The sequence below is a fragment of the Bombus affinis genome, unplaced genomic scaffold, assembly GCF_024516045.1.
Source record: "Bombus affinis isolate iyBomAffi1 unplaced genomic scaffold, iyBomAffi1.2 ctg00000111.1, whole genome shotgun sequence".
NCBI classification, from domain to species: domain Eukaryota; kingdom Metazoa; phylum Arthropoda; class Insecta; order Hymenoptera; family Apidae; genus Bombus; species Bombus affinis.
This window is the reverse complement of record NW_026108849.1, coordinates 364254-386949: the sequence shown is the minus strand read 5'-3', so window position 1 is coordinate 386949 and position 22696 is coordinate 364254. Positions and strand designations below refer to the sequence as shown.

The following is a 22696-nucleotide window of genomic DNA, read 5'->3' as shown; positions in this document are numbered from 1 at the left end:
AACGATTACTCCGATTTGAATTGTGTCGCTACGCTTTTTATAATGATATCCCCAATGGGATGGCAGTCACGTGACAGTTCGTTCCGGTGGGAATCGCAATGTTGCAGGTTTTTAGAGTTCCCATGAGAGAACGTGGAGTTTGATGATTACAGGTTATGTTGAGTCATGGACACAAAAGCGTCCGCACCTGTGCGAACTGTGTGAGTGTGTTTTTAGTATTCTGTCTCGTTTCGCATGTTGTTTGTTTCCTTAAACTTGTGAATTTGTTTTAGCGCAAGAGGAGGAAGATATGTGAATGGTACGAGATGACGTGATCGACGTGCGTGTGTGAATATGTGCGAGGGATGATGCTGAAGTGGCGGTTTTCCATCCAAATAGGCACAGTGGCACCTTCGTTGGCGTCGTGTCCTGATGATCTTTTGACAATTTGGTTTTATTTGACAATATGAGATATATTTTGCTCCTTGTAGATTTATATGTCCATATTTGCTATATATTAAATCGTGTATATTTTATATTACTTTCTTGTTATTAGGTTATTAGTTGTGTAACTCCAGTTTCTGATCTATGGAAAGTGGTGAAACGTCTTCACGAAATACAATTTCATTCGTTTTCCTCCCTTGCATTGGCACGCTGTGAGTGGTGTCGACTTCCAGATGAGGTTTGTGCATCTTGATTATTATGCATTTAATGATAGATACTTTGTCAGAGGTTCCCATGCGGATTGTCTCGGTGTGTATCTTGTTATGATTTCTTTTATTTAGTTCATCCTGCTTCTTTCGTGTTTTATTCACTGCATATGATATTTCAGTGCAAGAAGAAGAAGAATTGTAAAGAATCCGTAAGTGGCCCTAGAAGACGCAGTCATCGTGTGAGGTATTGTCGGCAGGAACGAAGAGTCGAAGTTGTTGAGGAAGTCGTGTGACATTTGTATTGTTTCCGGTTATATACAACGCTATTTCACATATCTATGTATATATATATATATTATTATATTATTATATATTATTATACTAAATCTTCAGTTGGTTTAGTTGAATGTTCAGTAATGTAATTTTCACAAGGTGGTTTTGTATATTAGATGAGTAGTTGTTCGATATAATAATATGTGTATATATATATATACATTTCACAATGTAATTTTCCATTATGTAAAATATATATATGCATATGTATATGTGCGCGTATTGTTATTCTCATTGTTTCTCGGATCGTTAATTGGTTGAATATTCCGAAATGTGGATTTCGTATATAATTCTCTAGGTTCGTAGAAATGTAAATCTATATATTTATTTCTTTGCGTTTCAATGGTTTAATAACGTATACATACATACATATATATATATATATATATATATATATATATATATATATATATTATGAATTTTTCCCAAAGATACGCGTACGCATATGTATATCTATATATGTGTGTGTCGCAGAGTAATCTTGTATACAATTTTCACTTTTATTAGAATGCTGATGTAGTGTAGTATATTTTATTTCTTTTATATTTTATTAGATTACCAATTATTCAGATTCACGAAGTAGGTCACACACATAGATATGCATACACGTGTGTGCATACGCATGTGATATCGCAGAGGAATCTCATACATTTGAATCGCGACTTGTTTTATTAATTGGTTCATTTAATTATTTCATTTTATTTGTATTTTATATGTCATTGATGATTGGTTGTAGTGTTTCTTCTTATTGATTCATTTATTTCATTTTGATTGTCTGTCGTATAATTCTTTTTATTTTGATTAGTTAGTTATTAGTTAATTTATTATTATTGGTCGTGTTTAATTATTCATAAGTTATTGGTTCGTGGCGTCACGTGCGGAACGCGGGACGTGACACAGCATCACTATATGACGTACAACGTTATATACTATTACGTTATAACCAATAACGTTATACTGCATCTCTATTTGACGTATAACGATAAAGAATATTACGTTATAACGTATAACACTATATTGTATCTCTATATGACGTATAACGTTATATTGCAACACTATATGACGTATAACGTTATATACTATTACTTTATAACGCATAACGACATATTGCACCACTATATGACGTATAACTTTATATTGCATCACTATATGACGTATAACGTTATATACTATTACGTTATAACGTATAACGTTATATTGCATCACTATATGAAGTATAAAGTTATAAACTATTACGTTATAACCTATAACGTTGTACTGCATCACTATATCACTTATAACGTTATATTGCACCACAATATGTCGTATAACGTCATATACTATGACGTTATAACCTATAACGATGTACTGCATCACTATATGACGTATAACGTTTATACTATTACGTTATAACTTATAACGCTATATTGCATCACTATATCACTTATAACGTTATGTTGCATGACTATATCGCTTATATCGTTATATTGCATCACTATATGAAGTTTAACGTTATATACTATTACGTTATAACGCATAACGTTATATTGCATCACTATGTGACTTATAACGTTATATTGCACCACTATATGACGTATAACGTTTATACTATTACGTTATAACTCATAACGTTACATTGCATCACTATATGACTTACAACATTATGGAGTATTACGATTTAACGTATAACGTTATATTGCATCACTATATCACTTATAACGTTATATTGCACCACTAAATGACATATAACGTCATATACTATTACATTATAACGTATAACGCTATAGAGTATTACGCCATAACGTATGACTATATATTGCATCACTATATGACAAATATCGTCATATACTGCTACGTTATAACGTATAACGTTTTATTGCATTACTATATGACGTATAACGTTGTGGAGTATTACGTTACAACATATAACGTTTTATACTATTACGTTATAAGGTATAACGTTATATAGCATCACTATATGACTTATAACGTTATATTGCATCACTATATCACTTATAACGTTATACTGCATCACTATATGACGTATAACGTTATATACTATTACGTTATAACGCATAACGTTATATTGCATCACTATGTGACTTATAACGTTATATTGCACCACTATATGACGTATAACGTTTATACTATTACGTTATAACTTATAACGTTACATTGCATCACTATATGACTTACAACATTATGGAGTATTACGATTTAACGTATAACGTTATATTGCATCACTATATCACTTATAACGTTATACTGCATCACTATATGACGAATAACGTCATATACTGTTACGTTATAACGTATAGCGTTATATTGCATTTTTATATGACGTATAACGTTATGGAGCATTACGATACAACGTATAACGACATATTGCATTACTATGTGACGTATAACGATATATGCTATCGCGTTATAACCTATAACGTTATACTGCATCACTATATGACGTAAAACGTTATGGATTATTACGTTACAACGTATAACGATATATTGCATCACTATGTGACGTATAACGTTTTATAATATTGCGATTTAATGCATAACGTTACATTGCATTACTATATGACGTATAACGTTATGGAGCATTATGTTACAACGTATACCGACATATTGCATAACTATGTGACGTATAACGATATATACTATTGCGTTATAACCTATAAAGCTATACTGCATCACTATATGACGTATAACGTTATATACTATTACGTTATAATGTATAACGATATATTGCATCACTATGTGGTGCATAACGTTATATTGCACCACTATATGACGTATACCGTTATATTCTATTACGTTATAACGGATAACGATATATTTCATCACTATGTGACGTATAACGTTATATACTATTACGTTATTACCTATAACGTTATACTGCATCACTATATGACGTATAACGTCATATACTGTTATAACGTATAACATTATGTTGCATTACTATATGACGTATAACGTTATGGAGTATTACGTTACAACCCATAACGTTATACTGCGTCACTATATGACGTACAACGTTATATGCTATTACGTTATAAGGTATAACGATATATTGCATCACTATATGAAGTATAACCTTATATACTATTACGTTATAAGGTATAACGATATATTGCATCACTATATGAAGTATAGCCTTATATACTATTACGTTATAAGGTATAACGACATATTGCACCACTATATGACTTTTAACGTCATATACTATTACGTTATAACCTATGACGTTGTTCTGCGTCACCATATGACGTACAACTTTATATACTATTACGTTATAAGGTATAACGATATATTGCATCACTATATGAAGTGTAGCCTTATATACTATTACGTTATAAGGTATAACGATATATTGCATCACTATATGAAGTATAACCTTATACACTATTACGTTATAAGGTATAACGATATATTGCATCACTATATGAAGTATAGCCTTATATACTATTACGTTATAAGGTATAACGACATATTGCACCACTATATGACTTTTAACGTCATATACTATTACGTTATAACCTATAACGTTGTACTGCGTCACTATATGACGTACAACTTTATATACTATTACGTTATAACGCATAACGTTATATTGCATCACTATACCACTTATAATGTTATATTGCATCACTATATCACTTATAACGTTATATTGCATCCCTATATGACGTATAACAGTATGAACTATTACGTTATAACGTATAGCGTTATAGAGTATTACCTTATATCGTATAACGATTTATACTATTACGTTATAACGCATAACGTTGTACTGCATCACTATATGACGTATAATGTTATATACTACTACGTTATAAGGTATAACGTTATATTGCATCACTATATCACTTATAACGTTATATTGCATCACTATGTGACGTATAACGTTATAAACTTTTACGTTATAATGCATAACGTTACAGTTCATCACTATATGACGTATAACGTTATATAATATTACGTTATAACGGATGACGGTATATTTCATCTATATGTGACGTATAACGTTATATACTATTATGTTATTACCTATAGCGTTATACTAAATCACTATATGACGTATAACGTTATATTGCATTACTATATGACGTATAACGTTATATTGCATTACTATATGCCGTATAACGTTATGGAGTATTACGTTACAACCTTTAACGTTATACTGCATAAGTATATGACGTATAACGTTATATACTATTACGTTATAAGGTATAACGTTATATTGCATCACTATATAACTTATAACGTTATAGTGCACCACTATATGACGTATAACGTTATATACTATTACGGTATAACCTATAACGTTGTAAAGCATTACTATATGACGTATAACATTATATACTATTACGTTATGAGGTATAACGTTATATTGCATCACTATATCACTTATAACGTTATATTGCATCACTATGTGACGTAAAACGTTATAAACTTTTACGTCATAATGCATAACGTTATATTTCATCACTATATGACGTATAACGTTATATAATATTACGTTTAACGGATAACGGTATATTTCATCTATATGTGACGTATAACGTTTTATACTATTACGTTATTACCTATAACGTTATACTGCATCACTATATGACGTATAACGTCATATACTGTTATAACGTATAACGTTAGAGTGCATTGCTATATGACGTATAACGTTATGGAGTATTAAGTTAAACCTGTAACGTTATTCTGCGTCACTATATGACGTATAACGTTATATACTATTAGGTTATAAGGTATAACGTTATGCAGCATCACTATATCACTTATAACGTTATATTACATCACTATATGGTGTATAACGTTTATACTGTTACGTTATAACTTATAACGTTATATTGCATCACTATATGATGTATAACGTTTATACTATTACGTTATAACTTATAACGTTATATTGCATCACTATATGACGTATAACGTTATGGAGTATTACGTTTTAACGTATATACGTTATATTGCATTACTATATGACGTATAACGTTATGGAGTATTACGTTACAACGTATAACGATATATTGCATCACTATGTGACGTATAACGTTATATACTATTACGTTATAACGCATAACGTTATATTGCATCACTATATCACTTATAACGTTATAGTGCACCACTATATGACGTATAACGTCATATACTATTACGTTATGACCTATAACGTTGTACTGCATCACTATATGACGTATAACGTTATATATTATTACGTTATAAGGTATAACGTTATATTGCATCACTGTATCACTTATAACGTTATATAGCATCCCTATATGACGTATAACGTTATGAACTACTACATTATAACGTATAGCGTTATAGAGTATTACCTTATATCGTATAACGATTTATACTATTACGTTATAACGCATAACGTTATATTGCATAACTACATCACTTATAACGTTATATTGCACCACTATGTGACGTATAACGTTATGGAGTATTACGTTTTAACGCATAACATTATATTGCATCACTATATGACGTATAACGTTATGGAGTATTACGTTATAACGTATAGCGTTATAAAGTATTACCTTATATCGTGTAACGATTTATAGTAATACGTTATAACGCATAACGTTATATTGCATCACTATATGACGTATAACGTCATATACTATTACGTTATAACCTATAACGATGTACCGCATCGCTATATGACGTATAACGTTATATACTATTACGTTATAAGGTATTACGTTATATTGCATCACTATATGACTTATAACGTTATGGAGTATTACGTTACAACGTATAACGTTATATTGCATCACTATATGACTTATAACGTTGTGGAGTATTACGTTACAACGTATAACGTTATATTGCATCACTAGATCACTTATAACGTTATATTGCATCACTATGTGACGTATAACGTTATAAACATTTACGTTATAATGCATTACGTTATATTGCATCACTATATGACGTGTAACGTCATATACTGTTATAACCTATAACGTTATATTGCATTACTGTATGACGTATAACGTTATGGAGTATTACGTTACAACCTATAACGTTATACTGCGTCACTATATGACGTATAACGTTATATACTATTGCGTTATAAGGTATAACGATATATTGCATCACTATGTGACGTATAATGTTATATACTATTACGTTATAATACATAACGTTATATTGCATCACTATATGACGTATTACGTTATATACTATTACGTAAAAACGGATAACAATATATTTCAACACTATGTGACGTATAAGGTTATATACTATTACGTTATTACCTATAACGTTATGCTGCATCACTATATGACGTATAACGTCATATACTGTTACGTTATAACGTATAACTTTATATTGCATTACTATATGACGCATAACGTTTTGGAGCATTACGTTACAACGTATAACGACATATTGCATGACTATGTGACGTATAACGTTATATGCTATTACGTTATAAGGTATAACGATATATTGCATCACTATATGACTTTTAACGTCATATACTATTACGTTATAACGTATAACGTTATATTGCATTACTATATGACGCATAACGATATGGAGCATTACGTTACAAGGTATAACGACATATTGCATTACTATGTGTCGCATAACGTTATATACTACTGCGTTATAACCTATAACGTTATAATGCATTACTATATGACGTATAACGTTATATACTATTACGTTATAATGCATAACGTTATATTGCATAACTATATGACGTATAACGTTATGGAGTATTACGTTAAACCTATAACGTTATACTGTGTCACTATATCACGTACAACGTTATATGCTATTACGTTATAAGGTATAACGATATATTGCATCACTATATGAAGTATATCCTATATACTATTACGTTATAATGTATAACGATATATTGCATCACTATATGAAGTATAGCCTTATATACTATTACGTTATAAGGTATAACGACATATTGCACCACTATATGACTTTTATCGTCATATACTATTACGTTATAACCTATAACGTTGTTCTGCGTCACTATATGACGTACAACTTTATATACTATGACGTTATAAGGTATAACGATATATTGCATCACTATATGAAGTGTAGCCGTATATACTATTACGTTATAAGGTATAACGATATATTGCATCACTATATGAAGTATAACCTTATATACTATTACGTTATAAGGTATAACGATATATTGCATCACTATATGAAGTATATCCTATATACTATTACGTTATAAGGTATAACGATATATTGCATCACTATATGAAGTATAGCCTTATATACTATTACGTTATAAGGTATAACGACATATTGCACCACTATATGACTTTTATCGTCATATACTATTACGTTATAACCTATAACGTTGTTCTGCGTCACTATATGACGTACAACTTTATATACTATTACGTTATAAGGTATAACGACATATTGCACCACTATATGACTTTTAACGTCATATACTATTACGTTATAACCTATAACGTTGTACTGCGTCACTATACGACGTACAACTTTATATACTATTACGTTATAACGCATAACGATATATTGCATCACTATATCACTTATAACGTTATATTGCATCACTATATCACGTATAACGTTATATTGCATCCCTATATGTCGTATAACGATATGAACTATTACGTTATAACGTATAGCGTTATAGAGTATTACCTTATATCGTATAACGATTTATACTATTACGTTATAACGCATAAAGTTGTACTGCATCACTATATGACGTATAAAGTTATATACTATTACGTTATAAGGTATAACGATATATTGCATCACTATATGAAGTATAACCTTATATACTATTACCTTATATGGTATAACGATATATTGCACCACTATGTGACGTATAACGTTATATACTATTACGTTTTAACGCATAACGTTATATTGCATCACTATATCACTTATAACGTTATATTGCACCACTATATGACGTATAACGTCATATACTATTACGTTATTACCTATAACGTTATACTAAATCACTATATGACGTATAACGTCATATACTATTATAACGTATAACGTTATATTGCATTACAATATGACGTATAACGTTATGGAGCATTACGTTACAACGTATAACGACATATTGCATGACTATGTGACGTAAAACGTTATATACTATTGCGTTATAACCTATAACGTTATACTGCATTACTATATGACGTATAACGTTATGGAGTATTAAGTTTAACCTATAATGTTATACTGCGTCACTATATGACGTATAACGTTATATACTATTACGTTATAAGATATAACGACATATTGCATCAATATATGAAGTATAACCTTATATACTATTGCGTTAGAACCTATAACGTTATACTGCATCACTATGTGACGTATAACGTTATATACTACTGCGTTATAAGGTAAAACGATATATTGCATCACTATATGACGTATAACGTCATATACTGTTACGTTATAACGTATAACGTTATATTGCATTACTAAATGACGCATAACGTTTTGGAGCATTTCGTTACAACGTATAACGACATATTGCATGACTATGTGACGTATAACGTTATATACTATTGCGTTGTAACCTATATCGTTATACTGCATCACTATATGACGTATAACGTTATATACTGTTATAACGTATAACGTTATATTGCATTACTGTATGACGTATAACGTTATGGAGTATTACGTTACAACCTATAACGTTATACTGCATAAGTATATGACGTATAACGTTATATACTATTACGTTATAAGGTATAACGTTATATTGCATCACTATATAACTTATAACGTTATAATGCACCACTATATGACGTATAACGTTATATACTATTACGGTATAACCTATAACGTTGTAAAGCGTTACGATATGACGTATAACGTTATGGAGTATTAAGTTAAACCTATAACGTTATTCTGCGTCACTATATGACGTATAACGTTATATACTATTATGTTATAAGGTATAACGTTATACAGCATCACGATATCACTTATAACGTTATATTACATCACTATATGGTGTATAACGTTTATACTATTACGTTATAACTTATAACGTTATATTGCATCACTATATGATGTATAACGTTTATACTATTACGTTATAACTTATAACGTTATATTGCATCACTATATGAAGTACAACGTTATGGAGTATTACGTTTTAACGTATATACGTTATATTGCATTACTATATGACGTATAACGTTATGGAGCATTACGTTACAAGGTATAACGACATATTGCATTACTATGTGTCGCATAACGTTATATACTATTACGTTATAACCTATAACGATATATTGCATCACTATGTGACGTATAACGTTATATACTATTACGTTATAACGCATAACGTTATATTGCATCACTATATCACTTATAACGTTATAGTGCACCACTATATGACGTATAACGTCATATACTATTACGTTATAACCTATAACGTTGTACTGCATCACTATATGACGTATAACGTTATATACTATTACGTTATAACGCATAACGTTATATTGCATCACTATATCACTTATAACGTTATAGTGCACCACTATATGACGTATAACGTCATATACTATTACGTTATAACCTATAACGTTGTACTGCATCACTATATTCCGTATAACGTTATGAACTATTACATTATAACGTATAGCGTTATAGAGTATTACCTTATATCGTATAACGATTTATACTATTACGTTATAACGCATAACGTTATATTGCATAACTACATCACTTATAACGTTATATTGCATCACTATGTGACGTATAACGTTATATACTATTGCGTTGCATCCTATAACGTTATACTGCATCACTATATGACGTATAACGTTATATACTATTACGTTATAAGGTATAACGTTATATTCCATCACTATATCACTTATAACGTTATATTGCATCTCTGTATCACTTATAACGTTATGTTGTATCACTATATGACGCATAACGTCATATACTGTTTCATTATAACGTATAACGTTATAGAGTATTACGCTATAACGTCTGACTACATGTTGCATCACTTTATGACGAATAACGTCATATACTGTTACGTTATAACGTATAACGTTATATTGCATTACTATATGACGCATAACGTTATGGAGCATTACGTTACAAGCTATAACGTCATATTGCATTACTATGTGTCGCATAACGTTATATAATATTGCGTTATAACCTATAACGTTATAATGCATCACTATATGACGTATAACGTTATATACTATTACGTTATAACGTATAACGATATATTGCTTCACTATGTGACGTATAACGTTATATACTATTACGCTATAATGCATAACGTTATATTGCATCACTACATGACGTATAACGTTATATACTATTACGTAATAACGGATAACAATATATTTCATCACTATGTGACGTATAACGTTACACACTATTACGTTATTACATGTAACGTTATACTGCATCACTATATGGCGTATGACATCATATACGGATATAATGTATAACGTTATATTGTATTACTATATGTCGTAAAGCGTTATGGAGTATTACGTTACAACCTATAACGTTATACTGCGTCACTATATGACGTATAACATTATATACTATTACGTTATAAGGTATAACGATATATTGCATCACTATATGAAGTATATCCTTATATACTGTTACGTTATAAGGTATAACAATATATTGCATCACAATATGAAATATAACCTTATATACTATTACATTATAAGGTATAACGATATATTGCACCACTATATGACGTATAACGTCATATACTATTACGTTATAACCTTTAACGATGTACTGCATCGCTATATGTCGTATAACGTTATATACTATTACGTTACAAGGTATAACGTTATATTGCATCACTATATCACTTATAACGTTATATTGCATCACTATATGACATATAACGTCATATACTATTACGTTATAACGCAAAACGTTATATTGCATCACTATATGACTTATAACGTTATATTGCACCACTATGTGACGTATAACGTTATGGAGTATTACGTTTTAACGCATAACGTTATATTGCATCACTATATGACGTATAACGTTATGGAGTTTTCGTTATAACGTATAACGTTATATTGCATTACTATATGAAGTATAACGTTATGGAGTATTACGTTACAACGTATTACGATATATTGCTTCACTATGTGACGTATAACGTTATATAATATTACGTTATGACGCATAACGTTACATTGCATCACTATATCACTGATAACGTTATATTGCATCACTATATGAAGCATAACGTCATGTACTATTACATTATAACGTATAACGTTATAGAGTATTACGCTATAACGTATGACTACATATTGCATCACTATATGACGAATAACGTCATATACTGTTACGTTATAACGTATAACGTTATATTGCATTACTATATGACGTATAACGTTATGGAGCATTACGTTACAACGTATAACGACATATTGCATTACTATGTGACGTATAACGTTACAAACTATTACGTTATAATGCATAACGTTATATTGCACCACTATATGTCCTATAACGTTATACACTACTACGATATAACGGATAAGGATATATTTCATCACTATGTGTCTTATAACGTAATATACTATTACGTTGTTACCTATAACGTTATATTGCATCACTATATGACGTATAACGTCATATACTGTTATAACGTATAACGTTATATTGCAGTACTATATGACGTATAACGTTATATACTATTGTGTTATAAGGTATAACGATATATTGCATCACTATATGAAGTATAACCTTATATACTATTACGTTATAAGGTATAACGATATATTGCATCACTATATGAAGAATAACCTTATATACTATTACGTTAGAAGGTATAACGATATATTGCACCACTATATGACGTATAACGTCATATACTATTACGTTATAACATATAACGTTGTACTGTATCGCTATATGACGTATAACGTTATATACTATTACGTTATAAGGTATAACGTTATATTGCATTAATATATCACTTATAACGTTATATAGCATCCCTATATGACGTATAACGTTTATACTATTACACTATAACGCATAACGCTATAGAGTATTACGCCATAACGTATGACTACATATTGCATCACTATATGACGAATAACGTCATACACTGTTACGTTATAACGTATAACGTTATATTGCATTACTATATGACGCATAACGTTATGGAGCATTACGATACAACGTATAACGACATATTGCATTACTATGTGACGTATAACGATATATGCTATTGCGTTATAACGTATAACGTTATACTGCATCACTATATCGCTTACAACGTTATATTGCATTACTATAGGGCGCATAACGTTATGTAGCATTACGTTACAATGTATAACGACATATTGCATTACTATGTGACGTATAACGTTATATACTATTACGTTATAATGCATAACGTTATATTGCATCCTTATATGACGTACAACGTTATATACTATTACGTTATAACGGATAACGATATATTGCATCACTATGTGACGTATAATGTTATATACTATTACGTTATAATACATAACGTTATATTGCATCACTATATGACGTATTACGTTATATACTATTACGTAAAAACGGATAACAATATATTTCAACACTATGTGACGTATAAGGTTATATACTATTACGTTATTACCTATAACGTTATGCTGCATCACTATATGACGTATAACGTCATATACTGTTACGTTATAACGTATAACTTTATATTGCATTACTATATGACGCATAACGTTTTGGAGCATTACGTTACAACGTATAACGACATATTGCATGACTATGTGACGTATAACGTTATATGCTATTACGTTATAAGGTATAACGATATATTGCATCACTATATGACTTTTAACGTCATATACTATTACGTTATAACGTATAACGTTATATTGCATTACTATATGACGTATAACGTTATGGAGCATTACGTTACAACGTATAACGACATATTGCATTACTATGTGACGTATAACGTTACAAACTATTACGTTATAATGCATAACGTTATATTGCACCACTATATGACCTATAACGTTATACACTACTACGATATAACGGATAAGGATATATTTCATCACTATGTGTCTTATAACGTAATATACTATTACGTTGTTACCTATAACGTTATATTGCATCACTATATGACGTATAACGTCATATACTGTTATAACGTATAACGTTATATTGCAGTACTATATGACGTATAACGTTATATACTATTGTGTTATAAGGTATAACGATATATTGCATCACTATATGAAGTATAACCTTATATACTATTACGTTATAAGGTATAACGATATATTGCATCACTATATGAAGAATAACCTTATATACTATTACGTTAGAAGGTATAACGATATATTGCACCACTATATGACGTATAACGTCATATACTATTACGTTATAACATATAACGTTGTACTGTATCGCTATATGACGTATAACGTTATATACTATTACGTTATAAGGTATAACGTTATATTGCATTAATATATCACTTATAACGTTATATAGCATCCCTATATGACGTATAACGTTTATACTATTACACTATAACGCATAACGCTATAGAGTATTACGCCATAACGTATGACTACATATTGCATCACTATATGACGAATAACGTCATACACTGTTACGTTATAACGTATAACGTTATATTGCATTACTATATGACGCATAACGTTATGGAGCATTACGATACAACGTATAACGACATATTGCATTACTATGTGACGTATAACGATATATGCTATTGCGTTATAACGTATAACGTTATATTGCATTACTGTATGACGTATAACGTTATGGAGTATTACGTTACAACCTATAACGTTATACTGCATAAGTATATGACGTATAACGTTATATACTATTACGTTATAAGGTATAACGTTATATTGCATCACTATATAACTTATAACGTTATAATGCACCACTATATGACGTATAACGTTATATACTATTACGGTATAACCTATAACGTTGTAAAGCGTTACGATATGACGTATAACGTTATGGAGTATTAAGTTAAACCTATAACGTTATTCTGCGTCACTATATGACGTATAACGTTATATACTATTATGTTATAAGGTATAACGTTATACAGCATCACGATATCACTTATAACGTTATATTACATCACTATATGGTGTATAACGTTTATACTATTACGTTATAACTTATAACGTTATATTGCATCACTATATGATGTATAACGTTTATACTATTACGTTATAACTTATAACGTTATATTGCATCACTATATGAAGTACAACGTTATGGAGTATTACGTTTTAACGTATATACGTTATATTGCATTACTATATGACGTATAACGTTATGGAGCATTACGTTACAAGGTATAACGACATATTGCATTACTATGTGTCGCATAACGTTATATACTATTACGTTATAACCTATAACGATATATTGCATCACTATGTGACGTATAACGTTATATACTATTACGTTATAACGCATAACGTTATATTGCATCACTATATCACTTATAACGTTATAGTGCACCACTATATGACGTATAACGTCATATACTATTACGTTATAACCTATAACGTTGTACTGCATCACTATATGACGTATAACGTTATATACTATTACGTTATAACGCATAACGTTATATTGCATCACTATATCACTTATAACGTTATAGTGCACCACTATATGACGTATAACGTCATATACTATTACGTTATAACCTATAACGTTGTACTGCATCACTATATTCCGTATAACGTTATGAACTATTACATTATAACGTATAGCGTTATAGAGTATTACCTTATATCGTATAACGATTTATACTATTACGTTATAACGCATAACGTTATATTGCATAACTACATCACTTATAACGTTATATTGCATCACTATGTGACGTATAACGTTATATACTATTGCGTTGCATCCTATAACGTTATACTGCATCACTATATGACGTATAACGTTATATACTATTACGTTATAAGGTATAACGTTATATTCCATCACTATATCACTTATAACGTTATATTGCATCTCTGTATCACTTATAACGTTATGTTGTATCACTATATGACGCATAACGTCATATACTGTTTCATTATAACGTATAACGTTATAGAGTATTACGCTATAACGTCTGACTACATGTTGCATCACTTTATGACGAATAACGTCATATACTGTTACGTTATAACGTATAACGTTATATTGCATTACTATATGACGCATAACGTTATGGAGCATTACGTTACAAGCTATAACGTCATATTGCATTACTATGTGTCGCATAACGTTATATAATATTGCGTTATAACCTATAACGTTATAATGCATCACTATATGACGTATAACGTTATATACTATTACGTTATAACGTATAACGATATATTGCTTCACTATGTGACGTATAACGTTATATACTATTACGCTATAATGCATAACGTTATATTGCATCACTACATGACGTATAACGTTATATACTATTACGTAATAACGGATAACAATATATTTCATCACTATGTGACGTATAACGTTACACACTATTACGTTATTACATGTAACGTTATACTGCATCACTATATGGCGTATGACATCATATACCGATATAATGTATAACGTTATATTGTATTACTATATGTCGTAAAGCGTTATGGAGTATTACGGTACAACCTATAACGTTATACTGCGTCACTATATGACGTATAACATTATATACTATTACGTTATAAGGTATAACGATATATTGCATCACTATATGAAGTATATCCTTATATACTGTTACGTTATAAGGTATAACAATATATTGCATCACAATATGAAATATAACCTTATATACTATTACATTATAAGGTATAACGATATATTGCACCACTATATGACGTATAACGTCATATACTATTACGTTATAACCTTTAACGATGTACTGCATCGCTATATGTCGTATAACGTTATATACTATTACGTTACAAGGTATAACGTTATATTGCATCACTATATCACTTATAACGTTATATTGCATCACTATATGACGTATAACGTCATATACTATTACGTTATAACGCAAAACGTTATATTGCATCACTATATGACTTATAACGTTATATTGCACCACTATGTGACGTATAACGTTATGGAGTATTACGTTTTAACGCATAACGTTATATTGCATCACTATATGACGTATAACGTTATGGAGTTTTCGTTATAACGTATAACGTTATATTGCATTACTATATGAAGTATAACGTTATGGAGTATTACGTTACAACGTATTACGATATATTGCTTCACTATGTGACGTATAACGTTATATAATATTACGTTATGACGCATAACGTTACATTGCATCACTATATCACTGATAACGTTATATTGCATCACTATATGAAGCATAACGTCATGTACTATTACATTATAACGTATAACGTTATAGAGTATTACGCTATAACGTATGACTACATATTGCATCACTATATGACGAATAACGTCATATACTGTTACGTTATAACGTATAACGTTATATTGCATTACTATATGACGTATAACGTTATGGAGCATTACGTTACAACGTATAACGACATATTGCATTACTATGTGACGTATAACGTTACAAACTATTACGTTATAATGCATAACGTTATATTGCACCACTATATGACCTATAACGTTATACACTACTACGATATAACGGATAAGGATATATTTCATCACTATGTGTCTTATAACGTAATATACTATTACGTTGTTACCTATAACGTTATATTGCATCACTATATGACGTATAACGTCATATACTGTTATAACGTATAACGTTATATTGCAGTACTATATGACGTATAACGTTATATACTATTGTGTTATAAGGTATAACGATATATTGCATCACTATATGAAGTATAACCTTATATACTATTACGTTATAAGGTATAACGATATATTGCATCACTATATGAAGAATAACCTTATATACTATTACGTTAGAAGGTATAACGATATATTGCACCACTATATGACGTATAACGTCATATACTATTACGTTATAACATATAACGTTGTACTGTATCGCTATATGACGTATAACGTTATATACTATTACGTTATAAGGTATAACGTTATATTGCATTAATATATCACTTATAACGTTATATAGCATCCCTATATGACGTATAACGTTTATACTATTACACTATAACGCATAACGCTATAGAGTATTACGCCATAACGTATGACTACATATTGCATCACTATATGACGAATAACGTCATACACTGTTACGTTATAACGTATAACGTTATATTGCATTACTATATGACGCATAACGTTATGGAGCATTACGATACAACGTATAACGACATATTGCATTACTATGTGACGTATAACGATATATGCTATTGCGTTATAACGTATAACGTTATACTGCATCACTATATCGCTTACAACGTTATATTGCATTACTATAGGGCGCATAACGTTATGTAGCATTACGTTACAATGTATAACGACATATTGCATTACTATGTGACGTATAACGTTATATACTATTACGTTATAATGCATAACGTTATATTGCATCCTTATATGACGTACAACGTTATATACTATTACGTTATAACGGATAACGATATATTTCATCACTATGTGACGTATAACGTTATATACTATTACGATATTTCCTATGACGTTATACTGCATCACTATATGACGTATAACGTCATATATTGTTATAACGTGTAACGTTATATTGCATTACTATATGACGTATAACGTTATGGATTATTACGTTACAACCTATAACGTTATACTGCGTCACTATATGAGGTATAGCGTTATATACTATTACGTTATAAGGTATAACGATATATTGCATCACTATATGAAGTATCACCTTATATAATCTTACGTTATAAGGTATAAAGATATATTGCATAACTATATGACATATAACGTTATATACTATTACGTTATAACCGATAACGATATATTTCCTCACTATGTGACTTATATCACTAATACTATTACGTTATTATCTATAACGTTATACTGCATCAATAATTGACGTATAACGTCATATACTTTTATAACGTATAACGTTATATTGCATTACTATATGACGTATAACATTATGGAGTATTACGTTACAACCTATAACGATATACTGCGTCACTATATGACGTATAACGTTATATACTATTACGTTATAAGGTATGACGTTATATTGCATCACTACATCACTTATAACGTTATATAGCATCCCTATATGATGTATAACGTTATGAACTATTACGTTATAGCGTATAGCGTTATAGAGTATTTCCTTATATCGTACAACGATTTATACTATTACGCTATAACGCATAACGTTATATTGCATGACTATACCACTTATAACGTTATATTGCATCACTATATGACGCATAACGTCATATACTATTACGTTATAACCTATAACGTTATAATGCATCACCATATGAAATATAACGTTATATACTATTACGTTATAACGCATAACGTTATATTGCATCACTGTATCACTTATAACGATATATCGCATCACTCTATGACGCATAACGTCATATTCTATTACATTATAACGTATAACGTTATAGAGTACTACGCCATAACGTACGACTACATATTGCATCACTATATGACGAATAACGTCATATACTGTTACGTTATAACGTATAACGTTATATTGCATTACCATATGACGCATAACGTTATATTGCATCACTATATCACTCATAAAGTTATATTGCACCACTATATGACGAATAACGTCATATACTATTACGTTATAACGTATAACGTTGTACTGAATCACTATATGACGTATAACGTTATGTACTATTACGATATAAGGTATAACGCTATATAGCACCACTATATCACTTATAACGTTATATTGCATCACTATATGAAGTTTAACGTTCTATACTAGTACGTTATAACGCATAACATTATATTGCATCACTATATCACTTATAACGTTATATCGAATCACTATATGACGCATAACGTCATATACTATTACATTATAACGTATAGCGTTATAGAGTATTACCACATATCGTATAACGATTTATAATATTACGTTATAACGCATAACGTTATATTGCATCACTATATCACTTATAACGTTATATTGCACCACTATATGACGTATAAAGTCATATACTATTACGTTATAACGCATAACATTATATTGCATCACTATATCACTTAGAACGTTATTTCGAATCACTATATGACGCATAACGTCATATACTATTACATTATAACGTATAACGCTATAGAGTATTACGCCATTACGTGTGACTACATATCGCATCACTATATGACGAATAACGTCATATACAATTACATTATAACGTATAACGTAATAGAGTATTACGCTATAACGTATGACTACATACTGCATCACTATATGACGAATAACGTCATATACTGTTACGTTATAACGTATAACGCTATATTGCATTACTATATGACGCATAACGTTACGGAGCATTACCTTACAACGTATAACGACAAATTGCATTACTATGTGACGTATAACGTTCTATACTATTGCGTTATAACCTATAATGTAATACTGCGTCACTATGTGACCTATAACGTTATATACTATTACGTTATAAGGTATAACGGTATATTGCATCACTATATGAAGTATAACCTTATATACTCTTACGTTATAAGGTAAAACGTTATATTACACCACTATATCACTTATAACGTCATATTGTATCACTATATGACGAATAACGTCATATACTGTTACGTTATAACGTATAACGTTATATTGCATTACTATAGGACGCATAACGTTATGTAGCATTACGTTACAATGTATAACGACATATTGCTTTACTATGTGACGTATAACGTTATATACTATTACGTTATAAAGGATAACGTTATATTGCATCATTATATGACGTACAACGTTATATACTATTACGTTATAACGGATAACGATATATTTCATCACTATGTGACGTATAACGTTATGGATTATTACGTTACAACCTATAACGTTATACTGCGTCACTATATGACGTATAGCGTTATATACTCTTACGTTATAAGGTATAACGATATATTGCATCACTATATGAAGTATAACCTTATATACAATTACGTTATAAGGTATAACGATTTATTGCACCACTATATGACGTATAACGTCATATACTATTACGTTATAACCTATAACGATGTACTGCATCACTATATGACGTATAACGTTATATACTATTACGTTATAATGTATAACGTTATATTGCATCACTATATCACTTATAACGGTATATAGCATCCCTATATGACGTACAACGTTTATACTATTACACTATAACGCATAACGCTATAGAGTATTACGCCATAACGTATGACTTCAGATTGCATCACTATATGACGAATAACGTCATACGCTGTTACGTTATAACGTATAACGTTATATTGCATTACTACATGACGCATAACGTTATGGAGCATTACGATACAACGTATAACGACATATTGCATTACTATGTGACGTATAACGATATATGCTATTGCGTTATAACGTATAACGTTATACTGCATCACTATATCGCTTACAACGTTATATTGCATTACTATAGGACGCATAACGTTATGTAGCATTACGTTACAATGTATAACGACATATTGCATTACTCTGTGACGTATAACGTTATATACTATTACGTTATAATGCATAACGTTATATTGCATCCTTATATGACGTACAACGTTATATACTATTACGTTATAACGGATAACGATATATTTCATCACTATATGACGTATAACGTTATATACTATTACGATATTACCTATGACGTTATACTGCATCACTATGTGACGTCTAACGTCATATATTGTCATAACGTATAACGTTATATTGCATTACTATATGACGTATAAAGTTATGGATTATTACGTTACAACCTATAACGTTATACTGCGTCACTATATGACGTATAGCGTTATATACTATTACGTTATAAGGTATAACGATATATTGCATCACTATATGACATATAACGTTATATACTATTACTTTATAACCGATAACGATATATTTCCTCACTATGTGACGTATAACACTAATACTATTACGTTATTACCTATCGCGTTATACTGCATCAATAATTGACGTATAACGTCATATACCTTTATAACGTATAACGTTATATTGCATTACTATAGGACGCAAAACGTTATGTAGCATTACGTTACAATGTATAACGACATATTGCATTACTATGTGACGCATAACGTTATATACTATTACTTTATAAAGCATAACGTTATATTGCATCATTATATGACGTACAACGTTATATACTATTACGTTATAACGGATAACGATATATTTCATCACTATGTGACGTATAACGTTATATACTATTACGATATTACCTATGACGTTATACTGCATCACTATATGACGTATAACGTATTATTGCATCACTATATAAAGTATAACGTTGTATACTATTACGTTATAACGTATACCGTTATGTTGCGTCTCTATTTGACATATAACTTTATATTGCATCACTATATGACGTATAACGATATAGACTATTACGTTATAACGTATAACGTTATATTGCATCACTATATCACGTATAACGTTACGGTGTATTACGTTATGACGTATAACGACATAATGCATTACTATGTGA

At 29.9% G+C, this 22696-nt stretch overlaps 1 long non-coding RNA gene across 1 annotated transcript; it reads left to right on the top strand.

The window, feature by feature from the left end:
* The first annotated feature begins 212 nt into the window (after positions 1–212).
* On the top strand, positions 213–1175 carry LOC126927446 (uncharacterized). Its single transcript, XR_007715489.1, has 2 exons — positions 213–661; positions 812–1175. It is a non-coding gene; the product is annotated as an uncharacterized LOC126927446 (long non-coding RNA).
* The last annotated feature ends 21521 nt before the right edge of the window (positions 1176–22696 follow it).